This window comes from Hippocampus zosterae, chromosome 14 (genome assembly GCF_025434085.1).
Source record: "Hippocampus zosterae strain Florida chromosome 14, ASM2543408v3, whole genome shotgun sequence".
NCBI lineage: Eukaryota > Metazoa > Chordata > Actinopteri > Syngnathiformes > Syngnathidae > Hippocampus > Hippocampus zosterae.
The window spans coordinates 14,094,765-14,111,146 of NC_067464.1; the positions used below are offsets into that span (position 1 = coordinate 14,094,765).

The window sequence follows — 16,382 nt, forward strand, 5'->3', positions numbered from 1 at the left end:
AGAGCATATCAGGGCATCGAGACAACAGCCAGCAATTTCATTTAGCAGTTTTCAAAGATTCCAGGACATCGCTACTTGGCCTGAGGGGTTAGAGCACAGATATACAGATATACAGATATACAGATATACAGAGATAAGAAACAGAGAGACTCATTGCACTTCTGCAGTTGGATGGGAGAGATAAAACATTTTCTGCTGAAAGAAAGCACAGTGAGATTTTTGCTTTTGTGGGACGAATATCTCATCAAAAGAGGCAGTCAACGTTCAGTCACATTGTGATGTGCAAAGCCACTGTACACTATATGGGAAGAGATATTGGGACAAACTTCAATCAGTGGTAGGATCATAACTCTTATTAAGCTCTTGTTTATTAATTCTACATCCTTTTGGATGGATCCTTTTTTTTTCATACAGAAAGTGATGTTTGAAAAGGCCGTTTGCTGTTCCATTATTATTGTGTCCCAGGACGCAAAGCAAGGTCTACAGTTGCATGAATATAATGTGAAAAAAAATCCAAAGTCCCAACCCCAAACCCATCTAACATTTTCTAAAACAGATCTTGTTACTCAGGCGCTGTAATTCAATTTCAACGATATGATGTCACCTGACGAATGTCCTCATGTATTAATAAATTAACCTCTGCAAAGGGTAAAATGACAAGGTGTTGTTTTTATTACCGTTTATTCACTTAAGCATTTCTAGGCCAAAACAACATACCACCTTCCATACGACACTTTGGTCATGAAGGGAGGATTTCTTTTCTTCTCGTCTGGCGAAAGAACTGTTTTCCTTACCCCAGTTTTAAAAATAGTGTGGCACTATCATATTTTGTGTTATAATTTGGTATTGGCTTGTTTATAGGGCTAGTTTATGATGACTTATGTTGTTGTATTTGAATGGCACGACTTCGTGTTTCACAGGGAGTTAAATGGCTGCGTTCCCTTCCCTGTATTCCCGAATCATTCATTCACATCTATATTGCTCTTGTCGGTGTGTGCGCTTTTTCGCAATGTTCCTGAAACATGTCAACAACTCATCAAGAAGCAAACGGGCAGTCACGACACACGATATCTATTCTGCTAGCACGTGGTTTCCATATCACTTTGTTAACAGTCTCCATTGCACAGATTGCCAAGGGTCATGCTAGACTCGTTAGCGTGTTAGAGCATCATGCTAGCGAATCTAGCATGATGTTCTAGCATGCTAGAGAGATTCCAAATAAAACTGCAGAATATTTATGGAGGCTGCTATTGTGGTTGTGCTCCAATGCTTTGGGTAATTTACAACCCCCCCGGCAAAAATCATGACTTTGTGATTACACGTGGGTTTAAGAACTTGCTGAGCCATTTCCACATTTCATAGGGATGACATCCAAAAATGGCGTTGGAGATTCCTGTTCACCAACACCCACCCACCAGGAAGTTTAGGTAAATGCCAGATGTCTCGGGGATAATACATAGCCAAGGGAATGTTTTACACGGTGGAAATCTTCAAAACGCTGATTAACTGTACATCTGCTGTAAATCTAATCTGCAGGTTCTTTTTTTTTTTTTTAACTGCATAGGTTGAATGTTTTCCCATCTCTGTGGAGCATTAAAATGCAGCGTCTCTAACCACCAAGTAAACGCTCACATTTCCAACCAAATTCCACTGCTGTAGTCATTCTTGGAGGAAATGAGAGAACCACATTTCAGTATGAGTTTGCTTCTTTATTTTATTTTTTACGTTTCCAAATAGTAGAAGCAGTGATTCGTGACAAGGGGGAAGTGATGACAGGAAATTTGCCCCAGAATAAACTGATTTCATTAAGATGCCAAACTCTCCATCAAGAGTGTTTCACTTTTTGTTGGAAGGAAGTGAAGTTTGAGCACAGTGCACTTTATTTATTTTATTTTTTTTACATACCGCTAGTGATCCAGCAAAGAAACCACATCAGAGTCCCACTGTAAGGATTCTGATGCAACTGCAGTCTCAGTCAGGCAGCATACCAAAATCAGAAAGCAGTGTCAATGAATTTAAGTGACAGCGGTGAGCACCAATGTCTGTTAAACTCCGACACAGTTTTTGGGTCCAAAAGGCAGAAAATCTCTTTTATCAATGCAACAGGTAGTGTCAAGTAGCATCAGCGGATCAGACAGCCAGGCGGAGGTAAGTTTCAGATGAGCAGCAAAAGTCCGATTGGCCACCACCAACCAGTCTGGGGGAGTGAGCAATCAATTAAAATCGTCATTTCTATATTATGACAATCTATCGTTGAGGGTGAAAGTCGCTAAATGTCGCCATTGACAGAAGCAACCCTTGGTTTTCGGCAACATTCATCAGAAAAGTTCATTTCATTTCCAACATTTGCAATCTTCAAAGGAATATGCCACTCAGAGAGAGAGACCACCTTAAGGGAGAGCCCAGACATCCTGTGGAAACCAATTTCGACTTCTTTTGTCTATGATCTTCATCTTTTAGTCACGACTGGTACGTACAGTCAATTAAATGGTAAATCAAGAGCTTCACCTTTCTGCCCATCACAACAGATCTCCACTACTCCGCCAAATAACCTCTTGCTGCATTCGTCCCTCACTCATCAACAAGACCGCGAGATACTAGAACTCCTCCACTTGGGCGGGATCTTATCCCACCGCTTTTCTGACTGTGGACCAATGACTCAGATTTAGAGGTATTGTTTCTCATCCCAACTGTTTCACAATCGATGGTGACCCACTGAAGCAAGAGTTGAAGATCGTGGCATGATAAAACCAACAGAACCACATCATCTGTAAAAAAGGATTGATGCAACACTGAGGAAAACTAAACAAATGCTTTCAACTCCTTGGGTGTGCCTCGAAAATCTGTCCATGAACGTTTTAAACACAATTAGTGACAAAGTGCAGCTGTGGCAGAGTCCAGCCCACACACAAAAAAAAATCCCAACTGTCAGCAATGTATACCAAACTGATCATACAGGACGGAACAGCCTGTACAAAGGGGTCAGGTAAAATACTCTTGGAACACCCGCACAGGACTTTCCATGAGACACGATTGAAACGCATTCTCCAAGTCCACAAAAATCACATGCAGTGTGGTTGTCCGAACTCTGATGAACCCTCCAAGATCTTTCAGGAAGTGTTCGAAAGAAATGCCAGTTGCAGCTCTGTGACCAAGGCATAGAGCCTTTTCTATTTCTCTTCCTCTTTCTCCCCAATTCCTTCCGACCACTGCTGCTTAATTAGGCTTTCAAAATTGTGCACGGCTTCAGTTGTCCGGTACTGCTCACATTTTTTAAAGGTATTACTTGCACTGTACACATGAGCCTGCTTTGGTGCTGGTGCTGTTGTTGTTGTTGAGCAACTTCCAACTGGGTCTGATAGTTGCTTCGAAAGCCGCTGTGTCCTGGGTACGTGAAAACCCAGTTGTTAGTTGTTGATTGGGAACTGTTCGTAGCCCGAAGGCACACCCAGCACCGATTGGAAGTCGTTCCCGAGTTGGGCTGGTGCTGGTGCTGTTGGTTCTGCAGCAGTTGGGAGTGGGTTACGGGGAATTGCAGCAATGATGCATATATGCTGTTGACCCTCGCTATTCTACAGTTGAATTTTTTTTAAGTTTCATTGCATCGCTGATTTTCTTTTTTCGATTCCAGCTCCGACCTTCCTGTGTGGACTTTGCATGCTCTCCCCGTGCCTGGGTGGGTTTTCTCCAGGTACTCCGGTTTCCTCCCACATTCCAAAAACATGCATGGCAGGCTGAATGAACCCTCTAAATTGTCCCTCAGTGAGCGTGGATGGCTGTTCGTCTTTGTGTGCCCTGCGAGTGGTTGACAACCGGTTCTTGGTGTTCCCCGCTTTCTGCCCGAAGACAATTGGGATAGGCTCCAGCACTCCCTGCAACCCTTGTGAGGATAAAGCGGATCGGAAAATCGATGGATGGATTAAAAAATTGACGTGTAATGTGTCCATCGCAGACCACAACTGGCTCAAGTTGCTCAACTGCACATGTACAAAAAACATTGTAAGCTGATTTAAAATAGCAAACACTGGGATGTTTGGGAAGATGGTTGCTGCTTTGCAGATTTTGTCTGTCATGGGGGTGGTCTGGAATTTCACCCCCACAATAAACAAGGGATTACTGGCTCCAGTTTTTAGTTTTCTGATCACAATTATAGCATTATGTTTCTGCTACTTCACTAAACTGCCTACACCAAGTAAAATGGCGCGCTCTCAAAACAAAGCATTGCAGTCTTTTTCAATTTGAGTTGAGTTTAAACTGTGGTTAACGTCTAAATGATTTTACGGTGGTGTGCTGCAGGTAGATTAGCCAAAAGAGATTTATTTCTTACCTTCTCAAAAGTGGAAATTGGTATAATTGTTTCACATCATTTCACTGTGATTGGTCAAATGTTGACCTCAATCAACATTTCTTCACTGTACTTGGCCAATTTCTACAGACGAAAATAATTCACCCACCAAATTTTGAATTAAAAGACAACACACCACGTTATTTAGGGGGTCTTCAGCACTTCTCGCCTCTTGACTGGTACTCGTAAGAGAGAGCACACTCCTACTCTGGCATCCCTTCACTGGCTCCCCATTCATTTTACAGTTATTTTCAAGATCCTCCTCTTTGTTTTCAAATCTGAATAATCTCGCGCCACCTTACCTCTCTGAGCTCATCCGTCCCTACACACCTGCCCGGCGCCCGAGGTCTGTGGACCAGATATTATTAGAAGTACCAAGAACTAAACTGAGGCTCAGAGGGGATCGAGCCTTTTCTGTTGCTGGTCCCTCTCTCTGGAATGACCTCCCACTGAACATTCGGCAAGCCTCCTCGCTGCCCATCTTCAAAGCCCTCCTCAAAACTCACTTGTATTCTTTGGCATTCGACTCAGCATGACTTAGATTTGTTCTTGATTTTACTGCTTGGTGCTTTCTACCGCCTTTATTGCCGATTCGTCTTACTGTTTATTGTGTATGTTAAATCGCTCCATGTACAGCACTTTGTATGCAGCGATGGCTGTTTGAAAGTGCTCTATAAATACTGTTGACTTGACTTGACTTGAATATGCCTAATGATGCCACTGAGGTTTAGACACTCACATAATCACGTGGGCACACACACATACGTGCACATATTTTTTGATATGACTCAACCCGTTCTGGATTTGTAATTCTCCCAAATGACTAAAGCTGTATGTGCCCTGTCATCTATGGTCTATACGATGGCCTTGTTTTGCTCAAGGTCAATCAGACACATTCATCAGTGTGCGTCTGGTTTCTTCTACTGCTGATTTGGCTCAGATGAATAGTGAGATGAAAGGAGGAGGAGTTAAGGAAAGACGCAATCTCTTGTTTCCTCTCCACCAGTGCAGGAAATACTCCTTGAGGAGGGGTGTGGGAAAGCTGAAGCCAGCAGCTATAGGGGCTCAGCAGGGCGCAAAAGGCCTCCTTGGCAGGATGCAAGCAAAGGGGATTGTGGGAAATTACATGGGATTAGAGGAGGCGTCTAATGCCCTCATCCAGCGGGACATTTTCATCAAGAAACAGGGCTGTTGGACAGCCACAAAGGGGGCGGGGGAGGGGGGGGGCGCAATGGAGAAACCTGCGCCCAGCAATTTTTTTTCAACTCTGGGATTAGACTGCAGAAACTGGCTTCTCCTCTTCTCAATTGTGCCGCATTGAGAGGGTGGTACAATGAAAAGAATAACGGACGGGGAAAAAAGGCTTATTGATGGCTGGCAACCCCACTGTTCTATTTGTGGTTCAGATTTCTAAAATGACGACATGCCTTCATTTGTCAGCCCTGCCCATCAAACCAAAGTAGGCTTGAGCCATGGCTCAATGGCTCAGAATGCCCAAGATTCTCTGAATAATCCTACTGTACCATTGAAAAAGAGACTTTAGGCACATCTCCAATATAATGTTTTCAGACACTTCTTATGTACACTGCAATTTTACTTAGTCAGGCTAATGTATTTAAAAGTTTTGTGTTACAGTTTGAGTTTTGCTGAACGCCAAAAACCGCAGATAAAGTGCAAGGTGAGGCAGACAATCCTCTGCCTCCACAAGAGAGAGCATGGATGCCCAAGATTCTCTGATGAATCCTACTGTACTGTCGAAAAATAGGCTATAGGCACATCTCTAATGTAATGTTTTCAGACATTCTTATACAGTGCAATTTTACATAGGCTAATTTATTTAAAAGTTGTGTTTTACAGTTTGAGTTTTTCTGAATGCCTGAAACTGCAGATAAAGCGCAAGGTGAGGCAGACAATCTTCTGCCTCCACATCATGTAAGCAGCCATATTGAAGGGGATGTAAGAGAGAGCACATGTTCATGTGTATGACATTCTTTTTTTTTAACATCTGAGTCATCATTTTGTCTTGAAACAATCGTTTATCATAGTTTTTTTGTTTGTTTTGTTTTGTTTTTGCATTTGCATTAACGTGAGAACTGTGCAAACAAGACTGTTTTCTTTTCCTCAAAATGATGTTCGAAGTAAAAATAGGTGTGTAAGGAAAACGATCACGATTTAGTATTATGATATACTGTACATTGAAATGCATGTAAATCACATGGGAGTGGTACAACTATTAAACCATAAATTATATGCCCTTTCTATTTCACATATTGTCACAAATCGTGTGCGGATTTGGTGTTCACAGCATAGTCAAATTACAGGTAGAAATTTGCTGTCACATCTCGGCACTGATCTCATCTATTTACGAGGCTGCATCTGCAATAATTTGCCTTTTTTAGGAAATAATTGAGACAATTTTGACAGTTCATACATTATTTAAACAGTCTGAATTACGAGTCTATAAAATATGCTTTGGCTCGATCTGAAGAGCCTGGGAATTATTTAACTGGCTGTGGAAATGGGACTGGACTCCTTTGTGTGTGCGTGCGTGCGTGCGTGTGTGTGTGTGTGTGTGTGTGTGTGTGGGCGCGCGTGTGTGTGTGTGTGGGCGCGCGTGTGTGCGTGTCTGTGTGTGTGCGCGCGTCTGTGTGTGTGTGCGTGCGTGTCTGTGTGTGTGCACGTGTATGTGTGTGCTGCACTGATATTCACACGTGAGCGAGTTTTACACGCTAACAAAAGCGCATCATGAAGAATGATGTCTGTGAGCTGGAGTCTGAGTTGCGCTGTTGGTTTCAGAGTAGATGTGTGGCTATAACATGGGGTAGTTACACTTCCTGTCCCTTAACCCAACAGTGTGTGAACACAGTATGCCTATGTACCGTACAAAAATGTCCAAATACATGAACTGTTATGATAAAGTTTCTGAATCATGCCGGTCACAACTGGATTTTTTTTCAACATAAAAAATAAGTCCGGCCTGGAATCCATGTTAATTAAATATTCCACTGTTCAAGGGGATCCAAGGTTTATGACCCGCTCCATTTCTCTTGTTTTAATTTGTTTTTTTAGATTTTACAGCCACTTTGCTCATCCACATCAAGTGGTTGAGGACATAAAAAAACATGTTCAATGCATACTGTACATTTCTTTGTCATGGATGGAAACAACAAAGGCACGTCTCTCTTAGCAGAAAAATAAAATAAATGAAACCTAATTGAAAGTTTGGGTTGCCAGGTGCTGCCTACTCTAGCATGCCACCTTCCCAGCATCACTTTGAGTTGCTTAACCCTACACTATTCTCTCTAAGTCTCTGTTGAAAGCCACTGAGAGGCCCCTCACTCATGTTGTAGTGGTTTACATGGCCATTAAATAAGGCTTAAAGTGAGTTCTATAGACATGAAGGCTTTGTCCAATTAGAGGTGAAGAGATGATTGCAAGGTCACCGAGTGTAACGGTGCACAGTCACATGAGGAAAAAATAATCTCAGTAAAACCGCTCACTAAAAAGAGTTCAATTTGAACCTGTGCCTTGTTAAAAGTTGTCCAGGATGGTGTTACTTTTTAACCTTTGACACAGGCATAACAATTCCAATTTTAATTTGGTTCATTTCTCCACCACTTCACTCACTTGGGTGGGTTGGAGTGACATCAGAAGGAGCGTGCGTTGTTTGATGTGAGCTGCACAGCAGAATACTATATATCAATTCACACTCCAGATGACTACAAAGTCCTGCTTTTGACAAATGCATTTCATTTATGGTCAACCATTTCCTTTTTTTCTAGCTGCTGCATTTACAGTTCAATATTTTACTCTCAGAGCATTGATAATACATTTATAGCAGGTGTACAGTTACTGCATTGGTTACTGTCTATGAATAATGCATAAAAACATCGCATGTTAGACCTTCGACACAGCAAGTCAACGTCAACTCAGTTAAATGACTCTGGTTTTCAAATCCTTCTAAAAATGAAAAAAATATTGCATTCAGTGGCGCTTTTAATAATATAGAATATCCCAGGTGTACCTGTCATAAAACACAGCAGAGTCCTCTCCCAAAATAACCTGTCTGCAAACATCTTTTTCATAGCATCTTCAAGTGAATGAACAAGTGAGTGTTTAATAAGAGTGGGCGAAAATCATCCCACTACAGTGACACAACCGTTTTATGAACACTAAACTGAAGCCGCCCTTTCACCAAACCATCCATGTCCAATGTGATTTTATTGCATTGATGGAACCACACATGGCTGACAGGATGTGAATACCAGGCACCCTTCAGCTAAACATCCATGTAACACAGTAAATGTGCTGCACATCTGTACGTTGCATTGCAATAGGTCATGAAAAAGACTTTGGCTTCAAATGCCAGAGCAGGGTCTACAAAATATTCTGAATTGTCTAATCTCGAAATACCAAATCTGCTGTTGAATACCTGTTTAGAAACTTTAGATTTTTTTAACATACCATGGTCCTATTATGGTAACATCTGCAAAAATACGAACTTTGACAAAAGGGTTGATTTACAGCACTCTTTAACCAAAGAGGGGTTGAATTAGACTTTAAAAAGTTTGAGCTGTACAAACTAATATAGAGAGGTTTGGGTGTGTTTTTTAATAGGTCTTAGCAAAACCCTGACATAAGCCCCATCAAACACCTGTTGTTTTGTATCGCTGCATTAATTCTTTCTGCCCTCCATTTGGTCTTCTACTAAACCAGTTTGTGTGGCCATTATAATCCACACAAGGTATCAGGTGGCAAAACCATGAAATAAACAGCGTAACCTGAGAAGCGCTTCTCACTGCCAAGCTTCACAATTTCAGTAGCACAATATCATGAGTTTCCCATTGTCTGTTTTTACATCAAGTAGCACCTAAGAAAAACGAATACAAGCTCTCATACACCAGCATAATAACCAACAATAAAATACACTTGCATACTAAGCCTGTAAGTATTTATCAAAAACAAGTCAGGTTCTATCTCCAAAACGTCTGTTTAATGTTATTGTAAGTCACTGTCGTATCATGTACAGTTACAAACGTATTGCACGCAATACAAGTTAATACAAGTGAATATTTGTGAGTGGGGAGAATGTACTTGTTCTCCCTGATGTGCTGTGTATTTGATGGCACAATGTTGTCTCATGCATTCATTGCTATAAATATACCATACGTACACACTGAGCTCGATTAAGGGGAGCTGGCGGTTCCTGTACTACACGATGAGAGTCAATGCTTTCGAGGAATACCTTTCATGGGTGGCATTGATTTATTTAGTTGGTTTTTACCATAAATAATTCTTGATTTTTTGTTTTGAGAGCAAGCAAATTACTGGGGCCAAAATTTGTGGCCCTTCCGTAGTGGTTGCTGCAATGTCGTGAAATTCCAGTACAACGGTAACTTGACTTATGAGTGCCCCAACCCATGCGTTTTTATCGCAGAGTTTCTCAACCTTTACTAAGACAAGGCACATATTTCATGTCTGAAAAAAAAAAATGTACACCACAAAACGATTCCCAGTGGATGTAAATGTTAATTAGGTACCCTCTGTCATTTAGTGAAAGATCATTTGATTGTTGAAATTCTTACTATCAACAAAATATTTTTTAAATTGAAAAGAAATCATATTTCATCCAAATAATTGACTTAGGATAGTTTTGATTGGTCATCTAAATTTCTGTACTCAGCACATAGCTCAAGTAGCATGAGCATGTTATTTTCACCTTGCAAGACATTCATTCATTCATTCATTTTCCGATCCGCTTATCCTCACAAGGGGGGTGCTGGAGCCTATCCCAGCCGTCTTCAGGCAGTAGTAGGGGGAAACCCTGACCAAGATGGCAGCCAATCGCAGGGCACACAGAGACAAACAACCATCCGCGATCACACTCACACCGAGGGACAATTTGAAGTCTTCAATCAGCCTGCCATACATGTTTTTGGTATGTGGGAGGAAACCGGAGTTCTCGGAGAAAACCCACGCAGGCCCGGGGAGAACATGCAAACTCCACACAGGAAGGTCGGCTGGAATTGAACCCGGTACCTCTGCACTGTGAGGTCGACTAACCACTGGACCACCGGGATATCAAATATGTTTGGTATTTGTCTCATGAGGCACACCACTCACGTAACCGTTATATGCACACAGAGAGCTGAGTGAACTGTCATTTTATGACTTTTTTTACTCAGCAGTTTGTACTTTACCAGGGAGCGGCAGGCTTCAGTTTAGAGTGAGCATTTTCTCCATTCTCCTTGTGAGTGATTTCATTTTGCATTTGTGCGCTTATCTGTTCAATTCAACTGCATGCTGAACAAACGCTTTTTCCTCAGCGGGTAGCTGATAGTGTTAACGTTAATTTTCATTCATATTTTGAAAAATCAGGACATGATAGAATATTGTCTTTTAACACTCAGCATCAAAAATTGCCCTTTTAGGAGTGTCGGAGAGGCTGGAGGCCATGCCAAACGTTGGCACAGCAACTTCACGTCCAGTCAGCAGTGAGTTCACTAAATATACAGCTTGGCCGATGAAAAATCAACACGGTCACAGCTGGCAGGCTGTTTGTGCGACAACCGCTGAGTTCTATAAACAGTACTGTAGCATGGATGCTGCACCACTAATCAAGCAGACACACACACACACACAGACACACACACACACACACAAACACACACACCTGCACGTGAACACGACATCGGCCCACTTGTTTGCATTCCTGCTACATGACATCAGTGGCCAGGGTCAAACCCAATGAGCTGACTGGTTGGCTGTGGCACAATTGCTGATCACGTCCAAAGATCACAAAGTAGTGCCAAGAGGTGACATCAGCATGTGGAGCTCTTAGCCAGCAGCCCGAGAGGTGCTTCCTATTGATGCAGGCGCAAGCACTTCCAGTGTGACTCACAAAAATGTGCTTCATTCAGAGCTGATTCCGTGTTTCAACGTGAATGCGGATGCGCATCTGACAATAATTTGCGCTGTCATTATAAATGCGCTTAGCTTGAGATTGAGGAATCTGTTTCTAGTTAATTGCGGAATTCCATTTGATATCACCGTATGGTAGTTCAGACGAGGGCTGCTCCAATCTATTTTAAAAAATGTATTTTCGTGTACCGTAATCATTCATGGTCTTGTTCACATAGTTTAGGCTCTTCAAATGTAAGAATTTTTTTATTAGACAATCTGACATTGTATTAGATCAAGAGAAATACCAACTTATGATGTTCTATATCATATACTGTATGTCTTTTAGGGTAAAACAATTTAACTCATCACAATTATTCATTTGAAAAGATTTGAAGTAACTCCTTATTAATGATGTCACACTTATAACCCACGATACAGTACACTGTGTTTGCACTGTTGCACAGCGCATAAAAAGTTCCAGCAAATTTGTTCAGGATCTCTGTCCAAACACTTTGTAAAATAGCACCTTGTTACGTGGTCTTATTGTAACTCATTCGCTCAAAAAGTGTGTTTGTTCGTTTGTTATTTTATACTGTTGGCAGGGGGCACATAGAAGCAGTAATGGCAGTCACCCGTGTTGTTGTCATTGATGCTGGTCTCTCACTCAAAACAAAGGGGACAACACGGAAGACGTTTTCTTATCTTTGATTTGTCATGCAGTAAACCGGTGCATTACAATATTTGTAAAAACACGGATAGGACATTGTCATTAATATAGCTGAGCTCATGTATTATTGAATATCATTGGATTGTGTAGCTTCGTCGAAGGTTTGGGAAGTGAGCATATGTTGGTGATTCGATGTTTTATGCACCGTGTAACCTGATAACATGATGAGCTGTTCACTGTAGTAACCGCTCTCCCTGAAAGGGTTAATGTGGGTGCATATCAATGACCTTGGGCCGAAACCTCTTATGTCCTAACTGAGTAAATTTTCATCAATCTAGACTGAAAGAAAAAAAAATTAATGTATGTTGATTTTAGTCAGTTTTATTTCATTAGGTGGTCGCATGAAATAAAATCATTTGTATCCAGATACATATTTAAGGAGACATTACATCTACTTAAACATCTAACTCTAGATGATTATATTGTGTGTAATCAATCGACACAATAAAATTGAGGAAATTCAACATGCCATTTTTTCTCAATGGACGCTGTTTGTCAGTCTACATTTGTGTGTGTGTGTGTGGTTTTTTTTCTAAATTATTGACCAATCTAAAGTTTCCACAAGCGCTTGCTCTCTTTGACGATTCAATGTTCATGGTTTTGATTTTGGGGTCTCGTGAAAAGTAAGGATTCGAGAGGTATGAGGATCCAGCCCGACGCCAGCGATATTCTGTACGTGTGTAAAATGAGAAGAGTGTTGAGCAGAGGGAAACCATTTGCGCCATATGACCCATTTCCTGTTGAAAGAAAAGTCATTTTCTTTATCAAAGTCACTCTGTTTTCCCATTCAAAATTGCTTTAGATTTTTCATCGAGAGAAGAAAACGCCAACCGCCTCCACTGAATAGGACAGTGGTGAATCATTTGTCTTTGAGATGGTGAATAGCAAACTGAGTGAGGCGACTCCTGGAGAGCTTGCCACAAAAACTTTGAGGGAGCACAACAGGAAGCCATATTGATGCTTGAGCAGTGTTGGGGGGGAAAAAAAACGTGTCCTAGTGGCCGCTGTAGGACCCCTGCAAAGACATTTGGGGTTAAGCCTTCTCTAAACTTGACTTTCTGCGGAACAAAAGACACGGATGCTGTTTTACAGACTCTTGGCAATGGACAACAAAGCTTCTTTCGACTCTATAATCTACAGTCTGCTATATTAAGCTGCAGCATGTATATAAAAACAGCCTCATCATTTTTTCCGTCCCCAAGAACGTTTCCCATTTTAAATCATGACATCCGTGACCTTAAAGTGAAGACATCCATAAGTCCTCCGAAACCAGGGCACCACTTTGTGGTTGGGACACATATTTAAAAAGAGGTACTGGGGATTTTTCTTTTTTTAAATTATTTTTTAAAGATGCTGTGTGCTTTTTGACCTGCATCTGTCCTTTCCTTTGGCACAATAAGAAAAGATTAAATAATTGGCCAGCCTCTGCTCGTCAAGGGACTTTTTAGCCTTAGTTTCGCTGGATGGAAACCAAAGTATTTGTCATAGTGAAAGCTGGGAAAACAGGGGATTTCTGTTGAACACTCATCCAGCATAATCAGAATGCCACTTTTGGGCTGTACAAACAGAACTTCCTCCTTTTGCTTTCATTTTTCTCCCGCTGCTAGAGATAGTGGGGGGTGTGAAAAGTACTCCCCCAAAAAAGAGCACAAACCATAAAGCAACTTTGCTCATTAGCCAGTCAGAGACATTTTGCCCCACATTGCACAAGAGCTGTCATTGTTGAGGTCTGAGGGAAGCACAGTGTGTGGTAAGTCATGGATGGGTGAATGACAGGGCTTTAGAGTAGGCTTCTGTTAGTCATTCTACATTACCGTTAACACATCTGACTGCCTGGCACCGATTCTACTGTACAAGCGGGTGCATGAAATCCCACCAGACAGTTACAATCATGTCTCACATAGACTCGTAAAGGGGGAAAAAAACAAAAAAACAACACAGTTGTGTCATCGTGACATACCAGCTCCTACCCTTCCCCCCATGCACATTGGCCTGACTGCTGATAAATGATTCGGTTGGCATGTGCGTTGTGGGGGAGGGGGCGCTGCGTGGCCCCTTGTCCGCATGGTGAATTGGCCCTGACTCAGCTTTCTGGCACTGAACTTGTCAGTAGCTGCAGAGTTCCCCAGATTAAAAGGAAGCATGGCACTAATCAATTTGATGGCGGCAACTCCACAGCGGGCCGGTGGTGCTCACAAACTGCTTGAGTGGAGGTCAATAGCGAATACACCTCATTTACATGTCTTTAATATACCGTAGTTAAAGTTCGTTTGAATAGGCCCACGCACAGGAAACGACATAATCATGCCTGCAGCGACTACGTTGAGATGCACAAATTAATCAGGATGCTGACATTTGTCTGTTCATTTTCTGTTTTTCACACTTCTCTGGCAAGTCCAGTGCACGGTGTGAAATGTGATCGCAGCGGTTGAGTCAAAGGTCCTCAGATTTATTGCAGGCTGATCAAAAGTCAAGGTGGTATGAAAAGAGAAATTCTGATGCCTTTGTTTGAATTGGTGTTTGAAATCAAATGCAGAAGGTTTAGAAATGGTTTCTTTGTTGTTTATGTGCAGTCTTAGCTGACTACGTATGGTTTAATTAAACAGAAAGAGAATAGCACTCCTTGTCGGTCTTTTTACTCAGAATGTTTTCTATTTTTAGGAGTTGAAGACTACTGTGTGTAGTTGTTGCTTTTTTTGGTTTGTTTTTAATTGCTAGAAAGACAAAAGACTAGAATAAAAAGAGTTTGTATTGTGGGATTTGCTTAGCTCGTCACAATTTCAAACATAGCACTCTATTTTTGTAGATAGCGCAGATGCGCCCAAGCGTAAAAACTAGCGTGTTTTGATTTTGCAAGCCTTCTTTGGGAATTTGTCTTAGTGCCATGGTGTGTGTTGTGGTGTACCCGTGTCTGGTAAGAGTGTCTCCGTTGTCTCCGTTGACATGCGCCTGGCGTCCCTGACACTTCGGTGGCTGAAAAAAGACCTTTCCTTAAGTCGGAACCACTTGTAATTCTTGGCGCATATAGTTTAAAGCTAATTTTTTATTGTGACGACTGTTGTCTTTATATTTTAAAATACTCCACCCTCTGACTCATTTGTTCACTCCCGCATTTCATTCAACAACGCAGTGTGCATTTTAGCTGTCGCTCCACCTCACCTCCCTGACATCTGGATTTTGGCCTGTCTTAGTGCTGTTTCTCTTCTCCATCCGTCCCCTCCTGCACAGCGAATTCGCTAGATGATAATGAGAAAAGTGAGTCTGTTAGTCTGGAGCAGGGGTATCCAACTCATTTTTGTCACAGGCCACTTTGGACTTACGTCTTCCCTCGGGGGCCGTTAAGACAGTGAAACCGAAATAATGTTTGATCATCACATCGCATTATTACTTGTACACAAAAAAATGATGACTCACCAGTTTTTAAGTCAGTCAAGTATTTGTTCAATTATTGCTTAAGTGAGTGTAAACAGAATTATTGCAAAATGTCACTGTTAGTTATTACGTATGACAATTTGAGAGTTCGGAACAGATTTAAGCAAGGATCATAGAGGTTGACACGGATGATTTGCTTTCGCGGGCTACATGAAATGATGTGGCGGGCTGGATCTGGCCCCCAGGATTGATTTTGACACCTGTGGTCTGGAGGATTCTCCATCAGGCGACCGGGAAAAAAAGGAGAGTCCATTTGGCCGGAGGCATTACTGTGGAAGATTTGCCATCAATGTTCCTGAGGCAAACTTCTTCCAGACAGGCGTCTACCTGCACATTATTGTATAACATCATGTCATGTCATTAATGTTGCCGACTCAGCAGCCATTGCATCCTGGTCATCCCAGAAGGTTGATCTAACCAGGATGGTGGTTTACACCAGGGGATGTTGGAGACTTTTGAGATAAGAGGGCTTGTGAAGCCCTTTGAGAGTTTTTTGTGATGAATGGCGATACTGTATAAATGTAATAGTAATGTAATGACTTCTGGGATACTTTTTAAAAAGTTTTTTTGTTTTTTTTACTTTCATCCATATGCTTTAGAATATTGACTTCTTTCAGGTAATGGAGCATGAATTTATTTCCTTGTCAAGCCAACACTCCTCCCACTCTGCTCAGGAATACTGTATGTGCAAAAAGGTGGCTGCAGTAGTTGCTGGATAGAAGTGGATTTTTAGGAGAGGATATGTATATCCTCTCTGCTTGATGTAAAAACATGAAAATAATGTGATGACTAAAATGGATTTGTGCAGTTCGTTTTTCGTCCATGTAAGGATTGCACTCGCTTAAAGCAATAAAAAAAAATCCAGTTTGAGGGAAATGTGAATGTAACTATCAAGGCAGCAAACTTATCAGCCACCCGCTGATATCTCACTGAAATATCGGTTCATATTTTTCCGACATTTTAATCATGTTTCCA

General features: G+C 41.6%; 1 long non-coding RNA gene across 1 annotated transcript in view; it reads right to left on the minus strand.

Moving 5' to 3' along the window:
• Positions 1-5,514, minus strand: part of LOC127615142 (uncharacterized) — a 54,137-nt gene extending 48,623 nt beyond the window's left edge. The window contains exon 1 of the long non-coding RNA XR_007966828.1: positions 4,702-5,514. This is a non-coding gene — a long non-coding RNA (uncharacterized LOC127615142). The remainder of the gene's footprint in view (positions 1-4,701) is intronic.
• Between the last annotated feature and the right edge of the window lie 10,868 nt (positions 5,515-16,382).